At 42.0% G+C, this 19,104-nt stretch overlaps 1 protein-coding gene across 2 annotated transcripts in view; it reads right to left on the minus strand.

The window, feature by feature from the left end:
- Positions 1 to 18,779, minus strand: part of SLC23A2 (solute carrier family 23 member 2) — a 112,607-nt gene extending 93,828 nt beyond the window's left edge. The window contains exon 1 of one of the 2 annotated variants that reach the window (XM_033095394.1): positions 18,581 to 18,779. The gene's annotated coding sequence lies outside the window, so the exon portion shown is untranslated. Of the gene's footprint in view, positions 1 to 18,190; positions 18,300 to 18,580 lie in introns of those variants that run through there. The other variant, XM_033095393.1, reaches the window with a different exon arrangement.
- Positions 18,780 to 19,104: the final 325 nt, after the last annotated feature.

Raw genomic sequence — 19,104 nt, forward strand, 5'->3', positions numbered from 1 at the left:
ACAGCAAAGTCCTGCCTTCAATTATAACTACATTGCCTCCAATGCCACTGCTGGAATAAACTGAAGGTACTGTATTTGTGGAGAAAGCAAAGATTTAACTACTAAAAATCACCTTCTTTTAAAGCCTCTTAAAAATGTATTAATACATTGGGGACAGGGGTGCTTCCAAAAAAGCTGGGTCACACTCTGTGTAAGCTGGGTTATCAGTAGGTACATATGTTCATTTTATTGTTTATTCAATTAACATGTTTTACAAACTCTTACACCTATGCATACATTTCACAATTTAAAAAAATAAAAAACAAAAACTCAGAGCCTGACTCCGGGGGCTGTCTCTGCAACAGCCAGCCTGGCACCAGTCGGGAGCCTGGCCCTCCATTATAAAGAAAAACACACAAGGTGATAACAATTTAGCCAAACACCAACACGCACGTTGCTCATTAGAAAATACTTATGCTGTGAATCCTTCTATTCTGCTATTTGTTCTGGGCAAGTTACTTGCAGCACCATTCAGCAACGGCCCGGGGGTAGGTAAATCCCATCTTGAACCAGTCCAGCCTTCAACGAGCCTCCAGTGTATTCTTTTAATTTCACAAACTAAACATTGGTGTTTTGCTGTTTGGGACGAAAAAAGATTACTACTCATTTTAAGTAATTAGAGTATGAATGGAGAAATTATGTTTCTCTCTTCCTAAAACCTGTTTTTCATGAAAGGCAAAAAATAAAAAAATAAACAAAAGGTAATTCCCAAAATAAAATCTTTATAACATCAATTTATTTTTAGCTGTTTATTAAAAATTTACAGAGTCAGAGGGAGGCACAAAGGCAACATCCATCAATGAAGATTAGTCAAGAGGAGGAATAATGGTAAGAACATGAAAAAAAAGGAACAAAAGAACAGCTTATTTTCAGTTAAATAAAATCTAATCATACATATTATTTTTTCAAAAACACAAGTTGCACAATATGTACAGTATAATCCCACTTTCATTAAAGGTATAATTATATAGTACATATTTGTGGACACAGGAAAGGGCTAGAAAGGATAAACATCAATCTGCCTTGAAGTGTAGAGGGCATCACGGGCGGTGTGACTTCCGAAATCTGCTTTATACAATCTTGCCAAGTTAGAACTACTTTCCACTATGCATATGCTTTTTTTGTAAATCCTTTAAAGAGCTAAAAAATATTAATTTTATTTTAAAAAAAGAACAAAAAAGGTTCCGTAACAGCAAAGCTGCAAATTAACAAAATGTCATTTTAGCTACAAATCATTTTTAAAAAGTCTGAAAGGACAAAAAGTCATAGACCCCCATGAAGATTTATTTTTGGAAAGTATTTTTTTAAGCTGATTGGTAAGTTGAGCGTCTGGAAGGACTGGCTTTCTACTCCATTTAACAACTACTGCAGACCAAACCACAGAACCGGGTCAGAAGTTCTAATACTGGAAAAACACCAATGTATTTTTAATAAAAGAGTTAAGCTGGAATCACACAGCAAAAACAAGCCTGAGTTATCAGTGAGCATCCTTGAACTTCTATCACAGCACCAGTGGAGTACCCCTCCCCTTCAGAGGTTCCATCACACTCTGGAAACATGAAAACCTGCCCTTTGCACACAAGGCTACAGAGCAGAGATCAAAAAGCCCAGGCACCCCACCCCACCCCCCCGGAAGCAAGTCAGAGGACACTCAGTCACTGGAGCACAATGACACACCACCTGACTTTCCCCCAGAAAGGCCAGTCCCAACTTACAAGAAACTGTTCACGGTGCTTCTGGTTGTTTAATTGGAGTTTGCAAAAGTACTATATGCTGTGAATTTGACTGCACAGAGAATTAACATTCACTAAGAAATTTGGGGGAAATAATATGGAATTGTCTTCTTTGTGTTTTACCATTTCCTTATAAAGGGATATTAATACTTCAGAAATAGGAAGGATGTAACCCCAGAGCCAAAACCACCCACAGTCCAGAAACTCTGAGCAGTCAAATCATTATATCAATTCAGCAGATGCCCAAAAGGCTGACAAAACACCTACTCCTGGTTTTAAAAACAAAAACCTTTACAATGAAAATTAAAATGATACTTGCTGACTGAATATCACAAAGCACATCTTCCAAAAACAAGGGCAAACACAAAATGCAATGTACTCATCACGCCTTTACATTTAGTTTGTACTTTTTCCAAGGGTTTGTTAATTTATATATCCATTCGTTCCTATTCTTTATATTGACATATATACCAGATATACTGGTTTTCTAATTTAGTCTCACAACGTACTGTCGACGTAAGAACATCCAAATCTGTAGAGAATTTTTGAGAGTTTATTTGACCATCATTTGAAGCTGATGACATGCTGGGAAGCAAACTCTCAAAGGCTCCCTAGTTCCTACTTTTTAAAGGACTTGCAAAAGCAGCACATGTATGCACCTGAAAATCTTGATGAAATGGGCAAATTTTTTTTTTGAAAACCTGAACAAAAAGCAACATATGAATAGAGAAAGTTACAAAAGCAAAGAACCATGCTTTAAAAAGGTGCCAGGTTCAGACAAATTCACAGGCCAGTTATTCCCTAACATTTCTGGTGAAAAATCGGAAACCTTCCCAATTCCTTCTGGGAAAACTGACAAACAAAGAAAACCCAAGAGAAGAAAACTGTATGTTAACCTTACTTACCATTCCTAGATTTCTTTTTTTTTAACTTCTGCAAATTTGACAAGCAAAGAATGACATCTGGTTTCAATCTTGATTTCTTTGATCCATGTGTCTATAGTTCTCTTATGAACTGCAAGTACCTTGTGTCCATTTTTTCAATAGGTTTCGTTTTTTTCTTATTCATTTATAAGAGCTCCTTGGAAATTAAGGACATTAACACTTGGTCGTGTTGCAAACATTTGCCCCAGAAAAAGCAAATGACTACTTTTTCCATTCTGTTTACACCATGTGAAATAAAGGATTTTTAAAATCTCTCTTAAGTCAAATCATAATTTCTATCACTTTTGTCCTTCGAAGTCCCTCCCAATTCAAGATCAGAGAAATATTCACCATCATTTTCAGCTAGATGGTTCTGGTCAAAATCTTTTAAAAACGTTTAACAGCCGTCCCTTTAAAAATACATATCCAGGGCGGCCAGTTGGCTCAGTTGGTTAGAGCTCAGTGCTCGTAACACCAAGGTTGCTGGTTTCATTCCCACATAGGCCAGTGAGCTGCACCCTCCACAACTAGATTGAAAACAACAACTTGACTTGGAGCTGATAGGTCCTGGAAAAACACACTGTTCCCCAATATATTCCCCAATAAAAAAAAAAACATATCCAATAAAATCATTGCTCTAAGAAAATAGATGAGTATAATTATATTCACTTTAGTTGTACAAGTAAATGTACAATATTTAAGGACTGGCTAAATATAACAGTAAAATATTTTATGATAAAATACTACAAAATCATTCTATCATACTATCTGATGACATGGGGAAATACTGTTTCCCCAAAAATAAGACCTAGCCAGACCATCAACTCTAATGGGTCTTTTGGAGCAAGAATTAATATAAGACCCGGTATTGTATTGTATTATATTATATTATATTATATTATATTATATTATATTATATACCTGGTAGTTTTTGCTCCAAAAGATGCATTAGACATGATGGTCCAGCTAGGTCTTATTTTCGGGGAAACACGGTAGTTATAATCTGTTACTAAGTGGGGGGTAGGTAGAACATCTCCATTTTTATATAAAAACCATACTTATTTGGCAAGCCAGGCAATCTAGACGCTTACCTAAATATTAACAGTGACTGAGCCTCCCTGGGTGTCAGACTGCAAGTGATGTCTTATTTCTTTATGCTTTTCTGTTTTACACATTACTAAAATGAACATGTGTTATGTTTGTGATTAGAAAAAAAGTTTAAAATTCATAAATACTTATGTAAAACAAGTCACTAAAAATAATTTTGCCCACATGCTTAAGTTGCAACTGTCTTTCAAAAAAAATTAACAATGGGGAGACCAGATGGCTCAGTTGATTAGAGCACAAGCTCTGAACAACGGGGCAGCCGGTTCAATTCCCGCATGGGATGGTGGGCTGCGGCCCCTGCAACTAAAGATTGAAAACGACGACTGGACTTGGAGCTGAGCTGCGCCCTCCACAGCTAGATTGAAGGACAATGACTTGGAGCTGATGGGCCCTGGAGAAACACACTGTTCCCCAATATTCCCCAATAATTTTTTAAAAAATGAACAATGGCTTTCCTTCACTTACTATATTTAATCCCATTATTACAAATAGGATAACAAACATTTAATTCAACGAAAGTAGTCTTCCTAATTACCGGAAGATCTAAGGAGTAATACTTGATTTATATTCCTGGCAAAATGACCAAGTTAAAAATACCTCCCAGTGGCAATTAGTCAGTGGTAAGAAGTCAAACCCTGCTAACAAAAAACGATTCGATTTCTCCCTTAATAAACGGTACCTTAGCATGTGTGAACAAGCACTATTGGGTTCAACTAAACTGAGAAACCCATTTTATGTACTCTTACCCCAAAACTTCCTGAAACCTTTCCAAAATTTCTATGAATGCTCACTATTAGATAATAATCAAATTAGAGACTGGATGCCATAACTTTGAACTCAGAACCAGGGAAGATGTGGAAATGGCCATCCTGGAGTTCCAGACAGGCTGCTTCTCCCAGTGTCCCCCTCTGCCCCAGCACCTCTTTGTGTGAAGACGAAGGTAAGTAAAGGTGGATGGGAGAAAGAACACAAAGGGTTTAGAAATACCACAGCCCTACCCTGTGAGGACAGTGGGGGCACAGAGAGGAAGCAGAGACTCTACCCAGTTGGAGGCTGCACCCAGTTGGAGGCAACCAGAGAACCAGAATCCAGACCGGACACATTTCTCATTAGAATCTGGAGAGGAAAATACTGCCAGGAAATGCATAAAAGGTCCTTAGTGCCTACTCCCTGCTGTGTGCTACACACATTAAGTTCCTGTCCACAACGGCAAGGTGTGTAACAAGACTAATGAGCCCTAATATCCAGTTAGGACAAGTGTTTCCAGAAGCCTGGAACACAAAAGGAAGCCCATCTTTTGGAAAAAGCCTAAAGGATATAATTAGAAAGTCATTTAAGACTATTCTCAAAAAGTGGAGACTTTTGCATCAAGCTTCATTTTTTGAATACTACTGGAGCAAAAGTAAGAATTACGGCACAAGAGTCCCAACAACCCTAAAGAGACATCATATGTGCCCAAAGGGAAAAGCACTAAACACCTCAAGTATCTACCCAAGCTGAAAACTTGAGTGGAAAGCCTGGAAAGACACCTTTCTGGCTATTTAGAATAAGAGCACCCAACTTGCAGGCCATTTCACTTAAAGCTCCCATGTACTGGGGCCATGAGGTTGAAAAAGCTTCAAGTTCAAATGTTATTAATTCAAAGGTGGTGACTGATTATTTCAAGCATATTTTAGTAGACAAACAGATTTGAAATTAAAAAATAAAATTTTACAAAATGAAGCTCTGATAAATTTTTGTTCATCTTTTAGAAAAACGTTTCCTTTGAAACTTTAAAGTTTGAAAAGTGAGATTTTTATTTTGAAAACTGAACTCCAAGACAAATGATCTACAAATAAATCTTACTTCTTGAATACATCATAAAATTACAAGACAAAATGGGAAAATATTTGTAACATGTATTAAAGTGCCAATATCCCTGATGTAAAAAGAACTGCTATTAAGTCACCAGGAAAAAAACGAACACAAAACTAGAAAAATTGGTAAAGGAAATGAATAAGCCAAACAAAATTTGAAATGACCAAAATCTCATTAAAAAGTGTTCAAACTCACTAGTTATCAAAGAAAAGCAAAACAGAACAATGATTCTATTCTTCATGCAAACTGGTAATAAAAGTTTCAACATGGCGTGATTCCCAGTGTATTAACTGGGATGCAGTAAGTATCCTGCATGTATGTTGTGTATGTGTCAAAGCCTTAAAAATGCAAATGATGACCCTTCCAAAAATGTGGTCTACAAAATAATCAGAAAAATGCACACAGATTTCCGTACAAAGCTGTTCACTATTGTATTATGTTCACCACAGCAAAAAAACGTTCATAAGCTAAATGCCCAACAATAGAAGGATTTGTCAAATAAAACATGATGGATTCAGCACAAATGAGCTGTTAAAAACCATGATTAAAGGGCTATTTAATGACTTAGTCATTTGCCTAAGATATATTGCTAAGTAAAAAAACATTTAAAAAACTCCTGTATGGTCTCTATTTTAAAATAAATACAAATATATGTGTGTGTGCATATATATACATACAAAGAAATTTTACTTTCAAGTAAGCCACACACACAAAAAAAGAATGTTTAATAAGTAAAATAAGGTATTTTAGGTGTACGAGTTTTCACCACAATCCTAATATTCTAATACAGGACACCAGTCCCTCTTCTAGGTACTTTTCCCATAATTCTGATCACTTCTGACCAATATCTTCTTTACTTCAATTGTAATTCTAACCAATAGCTTCTGTGTTCTTAAATAACAATCCTTAAAATAGCTGTGAATCTCCTGCATATTCTTCCCAAATCACTCCATTTCCTATAGCAAAAAGGCAGAAGACACAAGAATTCCTGAGATATGAGGAGCACTCTCCAGGGACTCTGCTCTATCTTTGCTCTCTCTACAGACCAGGGACAACTACAAATAGCCAGGGGGAAGTCAACAGCAAAATCATTTTATTTCTCGGGAGAACAATGTCAGTGATCATATCAAATGAAGAGAAAGTGCACAAACAGACGTGTAATACGTTCTTCACCAAAACGACCAAATGTTTCGCACATGGGGTCCACAGCTATGCACATTTCCATCCCCTATATGTTCAGTCAACTAAGCACAGGCTTTAAAAAGCAGTAAATAGCTGCATTTTAGTTTTTTGAAAGCAATGGTTCTCATCCCTGGCTACAAACTGGAATCACCTGGGAGATGTTTAAAAATCCCAACGCTAATTAGGCTGTGCTCTGATCAACTGCACCCCAGTCTCTAGGATGAGAGTAGACAGTAGTTATTTTAAGTTCTCTAAATGATTCCAATTTGCTCTGAAGTTTGAGGACCACTGACTTGAAGCATTTTTTCAAACAATAAATAATGACCCATAAGAGTGAGTCAAGAAATCAATTCAGTGGGCTGGGGCCAGCTTTTTTTTTTTTTTTTTAGATGGAGAGGGGAGAGGAGAGAGGGACAGGAGACAGGGACAGGGGGAGGGGAGGGAGAGGGAAAAAGAAGGGGGATAGAGAGAGAGAGAGACTAGATCTCATGAAATTTTTCAGTTAAAAATATACAATTCTTGGCAATACTACCCAGATTAATCTACAGATTCAATGCAATCACTATCCAAATCCCATCTGCCTTTCTAGCAAAAAATGACAAACTGATTCTAAAATTCAAATGGAAATGCAGAGGACCCAGAATAGCCAAAAAAAAATCTTGAAAAAGAAAACTGGAGGACTCACACCTTCCAATTTCAATACTTAATACAAAGCTATAGTAATTAAGACAGTGCATTTACTGGTATAAGAATAAACAAATAAGGGCGGCCGGTTAGCTCAGTGGGTTAGAGCGCGGTGCTCTTAACAAGGTTGCCGGTTCAATCCCCACATGGGCCACTGCGAGCTGCATCCTCCACAACTAGACTGAAACACTACTTGACTTGGAGCTGATGGGTCCTGGGAAAACTAACTTAAAATAAATGTTTAAAAAAAAAAAAATACCCAAGAACAGACAAATAGATCAATGGAAAAGAACGGAGAATCCAGAAATAAACCTTAACATTTATGTCAGGTGATTATGGTCAGTTGCTTTTCAACAAGGGTGCCAAGACAATCCATAGGGAAAGTACAGTCTTCAACAAATGCTGCCAAGACAACTGGAAATCCACATGTACAGGAATGAAGTTGGATCCCTACCTCATACCATACACAAAAATTAACTCAAAATGGATTTAAGAGATAAAACTATAAAACTCTTAGAAGAAAACGCTGGGGTAAATCTTTGTGACCTTGGCTTAGGTGATGGTTTCTTAGATATGACATCAAAAGAACAAGCAACAAAAAAATACACAAATAGAACTGCATCACAATGTAAAACTTTTGTGTTTCAAGGACATCAGAAAGAATGTGAAAGGACAGTCCACAAAACAGGAAAAATTATTTGCAAATTATCAGATAAGAAAAGGATATGAAAAATATTAAGAAATCTTGCAACTCTCAAATATATGGTGATGGAAGGAGAACTGACTCTGGGTGATGAACACACAATGGGATTTATAGATGATGTAATACAGAATTGTACACCTGAAATCTATGTAACTTTACTAACAATTGTCAACCCAATAAACTTTAATTAAAAAAGAAAAAAGAAATCTTGCAACTCAACAATAAAAGGATAACCCAATTTTAAAATGGGCAAAGGATTTCAGCATACATTTCTCCAAAGAAGACATAAATAAATGGCCAATAAGCACAGGAAAAGATGTTCCACCTCATTAGTCGTTAGGGAAATGCAAATAAAAACCACAATGAGATACCTCTTCACACCCATTAGTATGGCTATACTCAAAAAGACAGACAACAACTGGAGTTGGTGAGGATGCAGAGAAATTGGAACTATCACATATTACTGATGCAGCACTTTGGAAAAGTTTGGCAGTTCCTCGAAATGATAACATAGAATTTTACCCTCACACAGTAATTCCACTCCTTAATATTTATCCAAGAGAACTGAAAACATGATCAAGCAAAGATATGTATACAAATGTTCACAGCAGTATTATTCATTAACAGCTAAAATGTGAAAACAACCCAAATGTCCATCAACTGATTAGTGGATAAACAAAATGTGATATTGTTACATGTTACAATAAATCATAAACACATTATGCTAGGTTAAAAAGTCAATCACAAAAGACCACATACGATATGATTCCACTTATATGAAATGTCCAGATAAAGCAAATCTGTAGAAATAATGTAGATTAGTGGTTGCCAGAGGCTGAGGGAAGAATGAGGAGTGACTGCCAATAGGTAAGGGGCTTCTTTTGGGGGTGATAAAAACGTTCTGAAATTAGACAGTGGTGATGATTATGCCACAGTGAATATACTATAATAAAAACAACTGAAGCATACCCTTTAAAAGGGTGGATTTATATCTCAAGATGCTTATATCTCAAGCTTTATGTGAATTATTTCTCAATAAAACTTTTTCTTTTTTAAGGTTATTCCGTGTCAAGAGTCACTCCCATCATTCCCACAGAACCTCCCGTGGTTCCTTTAACATAGGATAGTATGAAGAAATAACCTTCCCAACTCAAAGGCCTTCATTCAGAGCCATGTATTTCATGACCAGATCACAACATCAATTTAGGGCATCACAACTTTCTTTTTATGAATTAGGAATAGAAAATATCGAAATATACAGCATGTAAGGTTATGTGTGGGTTTTGTGGAAATTTTCTTTAAGATACACACATGAATATATACACACAGCAATGGAAGTCATTCAAAACAAAACCCTGAAAAATGTATTTTACGAGTTGACCTGTTCAACAAACAAAACAATATGTATAAGATCTCAGAGTTGAAAAGAGAAACTGAAAAAAGTTGAAGCCACTGTGAAGGATCACCCTAAGCGCTGAACTAAACACTAGAAAAAGTGAACTGGATGAGTGAAGTAATGAGATTCCCTAGCCCACTGCAGGGCCTCTGAGAGGGTTCAGAGGAGCTTCCTGCTCCCCCAACAGTCAAGGCCCCCGCTGGTACAGTCTACAGCAGACAGACTGCGAACAGAGGAGCTGAGGGTGCAAACACAACACTCTGTACCAATCAGGCCGTCCAGGGAGAACGCAAGCTGCAGGATGGGAGCCTGGAAATGCAGGGCCTGGACGCACGCTGCGTGTCTAGAAGCTGGTGCAAAAAGCGGAACTTCAACAGAAAGGGTAAAATCGGTATTGCTAACGTATTCAGTTTATCTTCACAGGGACAAAAGTAAAAAGGAAGAGAAACAAGAACCCACAAAACTTCTTAGGGAGAAAACACTTTCAAAGACTTGCAGGTCAGAATCCCTGACACAAAAGCTATGCCAGCAGTTGCATAATATGACAACGTGGCTAGAAAATAGAAGTCCTTGGAATAAACCTGAAAGATATAACTCATATAATTCCTCCTGGCAAGAAATTTGAGGTCATCCTCAAATCAGAAGGGAAATTGGACTTATTTGGAAAATTACCACAATAACAGGGACAGATTCCACCAAGAATTTCTGTGGCACTCAAAATTTCAGGGTCAGTATCAAGGTGGCAAACTTCGTTCATTCAAAAACACCATGTATGACACTGTAATTTACTGAAAAAGACATTGAAAACAGGACACTTCTGTAATATTATTAAGGATTATATACAGTATTTCATTCCAATAAAAATTGAGAATAAGAAGGACCACTGTCACATTTAAACCTGTTCTCTAAGTACTGTACAATAATAAGAAAAAGAAATGTATAACTATAAGAAAAAAACAAAATAATCGTTTGCAACAATTATGATTACTAAAAAACTCAAGAGCATCACGACTCTTCTCTGAGCTTCCCTGCACTTTCCTCTCAAGTGTGTACCTTTATTTTCAATAAATCACTTTCACTTTCATGGGGAAAAAAAACCTCAAGAGAATCAACTACAAAACAAGAACAACACGAGTTTGGTTAGGTGGTACAGCAGATACAATGCTGTTCCATTTTCCTCATGGACACACAAAATGGCTGTTTCCCATTCCCCTGGCATCTAGGATGGGGCCAACAGAGTGGGAAAAATACGACTACTTCCAAGCTTGGCCCATAAAAAAATATTCCATGCCCAAAATTCCATGGCAAACTTAGAGGCCACATTTGAAGTCAGTTGTGTTCTAAGATGGAAGGAGCCTAGTTCTCCAACTCATCACTTAGGGAAGGAACCACCCACAAAAATGTGAACAAGAAATAAATTTTTATTTTGTCAGGACACAGATTTTGGCTAGCATTAACTACCCTGAATAACGGTAGTTATCAGATATACAGACTGCCAGCGGTATACTTTCTTTATCCTTGCCCTGAACCAGTTAGGAAATAGTACGTGTGGGGGAAAGGGAGGAGCAAGGGAAAATATTCTCATTCTAAATAGCAAACATTTTTAAGGAAAGAGCAATAAACAAGTAATCTGTAGACCATAGATTAGAAAAAAATCTAGAAAAATGAGAGATATAAAAGATCTGCATAAATCAAAAGATTTGTGCTTGTGACAGAACAATTCAGTATTACAAAGATGAGAAGGTCTCCCCAAATTAATTTAAACATTTAATGAAATTTCCCATTAAAAGTTATTTTGAAACCTTAAATTGAAAAACACTGGGACAAAAAAAAAAAATCAACAACACAAAAAAGAAAAATACTGGGGATAAAAATTAGGCACAGGCACTACCAGATAGTAAAGCTTACTATAAAGTGATTATAATGATGAAAATAGCAAGGTATTGGCCAAGGAATGGACATAAATGGAACAAAACAGTAAGTCCCATGACAGATCTAAAAAGTCAGCATGATTCAGGTGCTATTTTAAGTAATAAGAAAAGGCTGAATTAACGAATAAATGGTGCTGGAATAAATGTAGAGGAAAAAATAATCCTCACTTCGCACATAAATAGGTATTAGATTAACTGTAACCAAATATAAAAAAAGAACTAAGAGAAAATACAGGTGAATATTTTTAAAATCTTGGGATAAAGACACGGGAAAGAAAAAGATTGACATGTTTGAATTCAAAGCATAGAACAAATATTTGCAAATTATGACCAAAAAATGCAAATCTTAACAGTGTATTTCTCAAACACAATGAAAGTAGGATCAAATACAACATATCTAATAGCATCAACTTTACTCAAAGATTAAGAAGGAAAAATGTTTCATATTAAACCAAGCACTGATGTTTCTGGAGTAGAATTTTAAAATTCTCATTATTTTTAGATAAAACAAAAGATTTAAAAAAGAAGCGTCATGCTTGCTATACTCCCTAACACTTCAAACTATGCATATATTCCCCCATGCCATACTTTTCTGGAATAATATGTGAAGCAGTGTCTTAATATATAAGGAGCTCTTAATAATAAAATATGAACTCAATAGAAAATTTTTAGCACTGATCGCATACATATATTACTATGAAACGGGTAAACAAACTTGTTCTATAAAGGTCCAGACAACAAATATTTTAGGCTTGCAGGTCAAATGATCTCTTGAATGGGCACCGGCAGTGTTCCAATAAAACCTGGATTTACAAAATCAAAGGCTGGTGGTTCCCCCACCAGCAGCACTCTCATCACCGGGGAACTGGTTAGAAATGCAAATTACCAGGCTCCACCCCCAGACCTTCTGAATAGGAAACTCTCTGGTGTGAGATACATCATGTTAGGTTATGCCGCGCCCCCCCCACCCCCCCCACCAGGTGATTTGCCTTTGGAGACAGCAAAGGATTTGAGCCAGCACTAGAGAGGGGACAAGAAAGTCAAACCAAATTTGAGGCTGAAATCCCAACTACAGAGGAATGTATGAGAAATCACGTTTCCAGCAATGCTTTCCATCAGAAGCGGGGAGAAAACCATCCAGAGTCATAATGCCAAGACCTCTGGGATGGAGTGATGGTCCAGTATGAAAGTTAATGCAGGTTTAATTAAAGGAAGTTGGCGGGGGGCGGGGGGGCTGTGTGTGGGTATGTGTGGGTGTGTGTTCACGTGATAAAAGATAGGCCACCTCAAAGAAAGACAGTGTGTTGAGGTGGGCGGCTATGGAAGGTTCCTACAGGAACAAATGGAAAAACTAAATGAAGGAACCAAGGACCCAAGCTGGGATGCACAGAGGCAGACACTGTACGTAGCCAGGAATGAACAACATGCAGGAAGGCAGGAGAGAGAAGGTTTCTGCTTTCCTTTAGCCGTCAGCCTCCTCCCAGCGTACCCCCTCCAGGTTGCCCCGGAGTTTTCTACAAGTCACATCTCAATAGGTCACTCCCCTCCAGGAATCTCTCCCTGGCCTTCCAATGAAAATTCAAGTCCCACAATACAGTGTCAAAGGACCTTCATGCTCTGCACACACCCTTTCCACCCACTCCATCTTCAGCCTCCCTCCAACCATCCACACTCCACTCCTCTCACATGCCTCTCCACCTTTACTCGTGCTGTCCCCTCCCCTCCGTCCGGAATGTGGTTCCCGCCTTCCCCAGCCTAATCCTACCTTCAATCCCAAATCCTTGAAAAGGATCCTGGAACATAGAGGCACAGCACGACTAAAGTCTCACTTGGAGCTTGACAATCAGACAGGCCTGGGGTCAAATTCTGACTGCCACTTGGCAGCACTGACCTTGGAGAAGGGGCTGCCCTCCCACCAAACCTCAGCATCCTCAGCTGTAAAATAGGAAGAATAATAATACGTACTCCACAGAGCTGCTGTGCTTAAATGACTTCAGTGAACACAGGAAGTGCCGGCAAAACAGCTGGCACCCACCTCATGCTAGCTTCTCTGCCTTCTTCCATGCCAAGAGGAACTTAGAAGCCCAGACAAGACCTGGAAATAGCGTTCTACCATTGAGGGCCCCACAGATTAGCAGAGTATGAAGAGCAGACTCAAGACCCAGAAGTTAACTTAGAGAAGTCAACCAAGCTCCAGTTCCTTCACTGATAAAATGCAGACGAGAACCACCTGCCTGCCAATTATAAGGAGTAACGACAAAGATCAAAGTGCCCAGCACACAACCAGTGCCCACTGGCGGCAGCATTACTGCATTGGTTCTATTACATGGGACTGTCTAGTCTTTCCTGGGTCCCCTCGGTTGCTTGGAGAGGCTCCTAGAGAGGAGAAGTACATCTTTCAGATGCTCTCACATTCAACCTAGAAGACAGGGGGATTCGAGTCTAAGAGTCACACACAGATGAAAGAAAGAGGTGGCTGTCTAGTTGGGTGAGCCTACACCAAGCACTTACTGAGATTCCCCAGAACACCTCAAACGAGAAAGCCTGAAGGATCCACTGTTTGGGGCAAAACCTACAGAAAGAACCTGTGAATGAAGGCTTTTCTGACCACTGACGAGAGAAAGCCATGGTGTGGGACAGCCAGGCAAGCAGAGGCGCAAGACAACTCTGACCTCCCCACTGGAGGAGGCAACTGAAGAACTCACTGAGGCTGAGAGAAAAAACAATGAATACGGAAGAATCTGAGTCCACACGATGGCAAATAGGAAGGGCTGTGAGCTACAATCTACAGTTGCTGAAAAGTTCACGGCAGTGAGAACACTCGATCCAAGTCCCAAGTGTGACCCTTCATGACATCACACACTGTTCACTACTGCATTATTACACGTCAACACTTCGTTATTTCTGTACGGAGGGTACATGTCTACCACCTTTCCTGGGATTTAGGGCACTGGCAAGGGTCATTTTTCATGAATTCACATTTTTGCTTTTCGTGCTATCTTTAGATTCTAGGCCTGCATAACATGCAACACCACTAAATGGTGCAAGAAATGGTTAGTGAATAAATGAGTAGATAGAACTCTCCTTCATGGAGCAAATTTTTATGGAGAGCTTTAAAGGACACACCTAGACCTAAGGTCAGGGACTTGCCTGAAGTCAGGGGCAAGAATTAAGATAAATGACAATGAGTGTTCCCGAAAAGATGTACATTTTCACGGAGGAGGACCTCCCCAACAGATCTGCCCCTCCTTTACCTGGGCATTTGGGTACGCCAGGCTAGCGCGTGACAACCTAAATGCCCTCAGTTGCTCCACAGGCATCAGGGCTACTTTCATTGGAGGTGCCCGGGGCAGAAACCTTCCACTGTCTTTCTCACCCTCCACCGGGTCCATCAGCCATCTCCTCAGCCCCACCTCCGAATCTGATTACTTCTCAGTGTCTCCCCAGCCCCAGTCCTCAATCTTCCAGGTCTGACCCACCACCCTCAGCCTTGCACTAGCTGGCAGTCCTGCGGCCCTACCCTACCCTCCCTGCCTTCCATCTGTTCTCACACAGCAACAGTCAGCACGTCCATGTTAAAAGCGACAGAAGTCCACATCACTCCTCTACTCAAAACCTTCCAACCGCTCCCATTTCTCGCGCGAAGTAAAATCTACAGGCCTTACACCACACGCCATGAGGCCTTCCACATCTAACTCCCACTGTCTCTCCGAACTCAGAAGTAAACGCTCTCCTCCTCCTGCCTCAGGGCCTTTACATTTGCTGTTTCCTTACTGGGAATGCTCTTCCTTCCCAAGATGACTCACTTCCATCACATCATCACTCCAAGATGACTCAGGTCTTCCCTGTCTGCCCCTTCTAAAATTTCAGCTCCCACCCCAACACCTAATAGCCCCAATCCTACCAGATTCTACTTCAGAGCACAAAGTCTCATCGTCTGCCTCCCTAGCAGTGTGTGAGCTCCATGTGGGCAGGGAAGCTCCCTCTGGAGCACCCAAAACATTGCCTGTCACACAGTAGCCTCTCAATAAATGCATTAAATGTGGGAAAGGCCTATGAAGAGTATAAGCTGCAAGCAGACCTCAATTTATCGGAGAGCCAACAATCTCAAACCTGTGACAAAATAACAGGGTAGAAATAGCGAAGCCAGGGAGAAAATGAGGACAGTGCCATAAAGCACACAGAGGGCTTGTTTAAACCCCATGGCAGTAATGCACAGCTTAACCTGGAGCAGGAATGTTTCCTAGCAAAAGAATAAAAGAAAGCCCAGACACAGGCTCTCTGAGGAGAGAGCATAACTGGAAGAACAGCAGGGAGTGAAAATGAATTAATGAGGGTATCCGGCTTTGGGACTAGTGTTGGGAGTTTTATAGGCAAGGCCTGGAAGCAGGTCAGGGAAGAACTGTAAAATGTTTAAATTAAAAAAGCCTAAGAGGATTAAATAAAAATAAGTTTTTAAAAAGCTTTCATTTACAAGTACAAAGCACTATAAAACTGCAAATTATAACTACTGACTTTTAATTCCCTTAACCAAAATGGGAAAATTCCTTAAGCTACCCCGTGGTGCCAGAAATGAGTCCCCAAATGGATCCCAGGTTTGTCTTTCGAGACACTGAAAAGGACAGCAATAGCCAACTCAGGATTTCCAAAATTAGACTAAACCTTAGGCTCCTTGCGGGCAAAAGACTGGGCTTTATCAACAATGATTTGATCACCAGCATCTGGCACCAAATTAGTGGGTGGACCAAAGTAAGGCTATGTGAGCTTGTTCCTGGGCTACCTAGTAACTCATTTCTGCAATGCTAAATCCACCAGCCTTTGTTACACAAATGGGACAGCGAGTGTAGCATGAAACCTGGCAAAACGCTTTGCAGTAGTCCAGCCAGGTACTTTCATAAGCATTTCTGAAACATCCTCACAGACACAAAAACTCAGTTCAAATAACTGTGCCACAGTCAGAAAGCATAACTGCCTTTCGACCATGGGGCGGGGGGCGGGGGGAACTGTCAATATGAAATTCTTGAAATAACTATAGTTTCTTTAAAAAAAAAAAAAAATCACTCCCCAGTCCGAGCAAAGAAACCAAAAGAAAAATGCCCTAGTATTCAACGAAAGAAGCCATTTTGGCAAAAGAAAGTCTAGAAAGCAGATAGCTCACGCTCAGACTGTCAAGTGAAATAGGTAGCCTACTGGACACACCCGCTTGTCTTCTTTTAACTAACAGGTGTGCCAAGAGGGCTTATCCTGTGCTCGCCCATCACTGGCCTTTTAAAAGGCCAGTGCCCAAAAACTATTAAATTTTGGATGAGTGAAAAGAGACCAGTAGTGATAGGTTCACAAGTGACCCTGACAGAGTCAACCATAACCCAGTGCGGAATTCAGAATTTTTGAGTTTAAAGGCAACAGAATCAAACACCAGGGGTAATAAGGTGGGCAAAGTCAGGTGAGAAGGTTGAAAGGCAGGTGCAGACAACTGGAAATGGTGAGGCCCCTGGCTAACAGCATTCAAATGCAAAACCATAATAAAAAAACGGTCCAGCCATCCCAGATTCTAGCCTCCGCCTTTAGAGAGGAGAAACTGGCGGAGGGAGGTCACATGGCCAACTAATGACAGCTCAAACCAGACTGTCTCGGGACTCTAGGTCCCATGTCCTCGCACATCCCCAGCCTTCTTAGCACACTGGATGACCCAAACGTCAGCAAAAACAGCATCTTCCACCTCCTGTCTCTGAGCACTGCAAGAATAAAAGTAACAGCTACTGCTAACGCCCCAGACCCAGAAATCCCTTATGGGTGACTTTCCTCCACCTCAGTTGCCCTCGTTTACCCTTTGCTCTGACAATCAGGAATTTCCCATCAGTCATGCTTAAAACCCCCAGCCTGCAGGCCCAGTTCCTGTCAGCTACCCATCCAAGGGGGCATACAGAGTCAAAGGAAGGAGAAAATTCTGCGCCCTTAAAGTAGTCATACTCGAAAATGTCAATTTCTCTTTCCAGCATGGTGGCAACAAGGGGAACCCGCGACCCCCGGGGGACAGGCCAGATGGAAAGGGCCTGGGGTCGGAGCAGCTGCTTCTAAAATTACTTGGCGCAGCCTTTGTAAAAGAGCAGAAAGCAAAAATGGAAAAAGAGGCACACACACACATACACATACATACACATATGCGCGCGCGCGCGCGCGCCACCGCCGCTCGCTGCCCCTCTGGATGGCCCTGAATTCCGGGGGGCGCACAGGCGCCCTGCATGCCTCCTGCGGAGGAGCGAGGGAAAGCGACCCCAGGACGCGCGGGCCGAGGGCCAGGGAGGAGGCGGCGGCAGCCAGCCGGGTCCCGGGGGGACCCCACTTGACTCCCCGCGGCGCGGCCTGAGGGCCCGAGAGCGCTGCAGGTCCGGCGGCGGACAGGGGTGAGCGCCCGGGGACCCGGCCGGGGCCGGCGGGGACTGGAGGTCGCCGGGCATCCACGGGCCCCGCGGCGACCGGCCTGGGTAGGGGAACGCAGGCCGCGCCGCGGGGCGGGTGACAGCACGCGGGGGTCGTGCCAGGCCGGCCTCGTGGGCGCGGCGGGCACCTCTCGACCCAGCCCGGCAAGCGCGGCCCCGTGGGCCGGGCGTGGGGCGCGGCGGCCCCGCTCTCACCTGGCTGCAAGCTCGCTGGGCTCCCGTCCTGCCTCAGCGCCGCAGTGCCCGCCGCCACCGCTCTGCCTCTGGTCCCCGCGACAGCCGCCTGCAAAATGGCGCCGCGGAGGGGCGGGCCGGGGGCGGGGAGCCGCGGAGCCGACCGCCCCCGCGCGGGCCTTGGGGCCCACCTCCCTCCCCGCCCCCGACCCCCGCCCTCCGACCTCCCCGCAAGGGAGAGGGTGCCCCCTCACCCTTGAACGCGCGGCCAGGCATCCCCGGGCTCTCGCCCCCCTCCGCTCCCTGCGGGGTTCTCTGTGCCCACCCCCACGGTCCTTTTATTTCCCTCTCCTGAGTGGAAGTCGCCTCTCTTCTCGTCCCTTCCCGTCACACCTGCTCCTGGGGACCCACCTGGAATGCAGAGCGCTCGCCGGGAGTCTCCCCCTCCTGGTGTCCCCTTTTTACCCTGCCTGACGCTGAGCCTTGTCAGCGCTCCGTGAAGATAATCAAGCAGCTTGCGGGGCATTGGGCTTAGTGGGTCGGATGTCTCAAGGCAATGTCACCCTTTCTCCAGGCCGTCAGGTTTTTTTTAACTTACTGGCGAAGAGGTCCTCATTATATTATTCAAATACGATCGTATAGAACGAGGCGTCTTAGACTCGAATGCGCTGGGATCTTGTTTAAGTGCGGGTTCTGATTCAGGGGTCTACATCAGCCCGAGATGCTGCGTTTCTAAAATGCCCCCTCCCGGGGTGATGCCCCAGGGTGAGGGCCGCTGAGCGGAAAGGCTGCAGGGATATCCGGGACCCAGGACCTTTAGAAGCCTCACCTTGAGCGCTCCATTAAGACGCAGATGTCTGGGCCCCACCCCCAGGGCTACTGAGGCCGGAGATCTGGAGAGAGGCTCCAGAATTTGCATTTCTGACTAATGCCGA

This window comes from Rhinolophus ferrumequinum, chromosome 23, assembly GCF_004115265.2.
Source record: "Rhinolophus ferrumequinum isolate MPI-CBG mRhiFer1 chromosome 23, mRhiFer1_v1.p, whole genome shotgun sequence".
NCBI lineage: Eukaryota > Metazoa > Chordata > Mammalia > Chiroptera > Rhinolophidae > Rhinolophus > Rhinolophus ferrumequinum.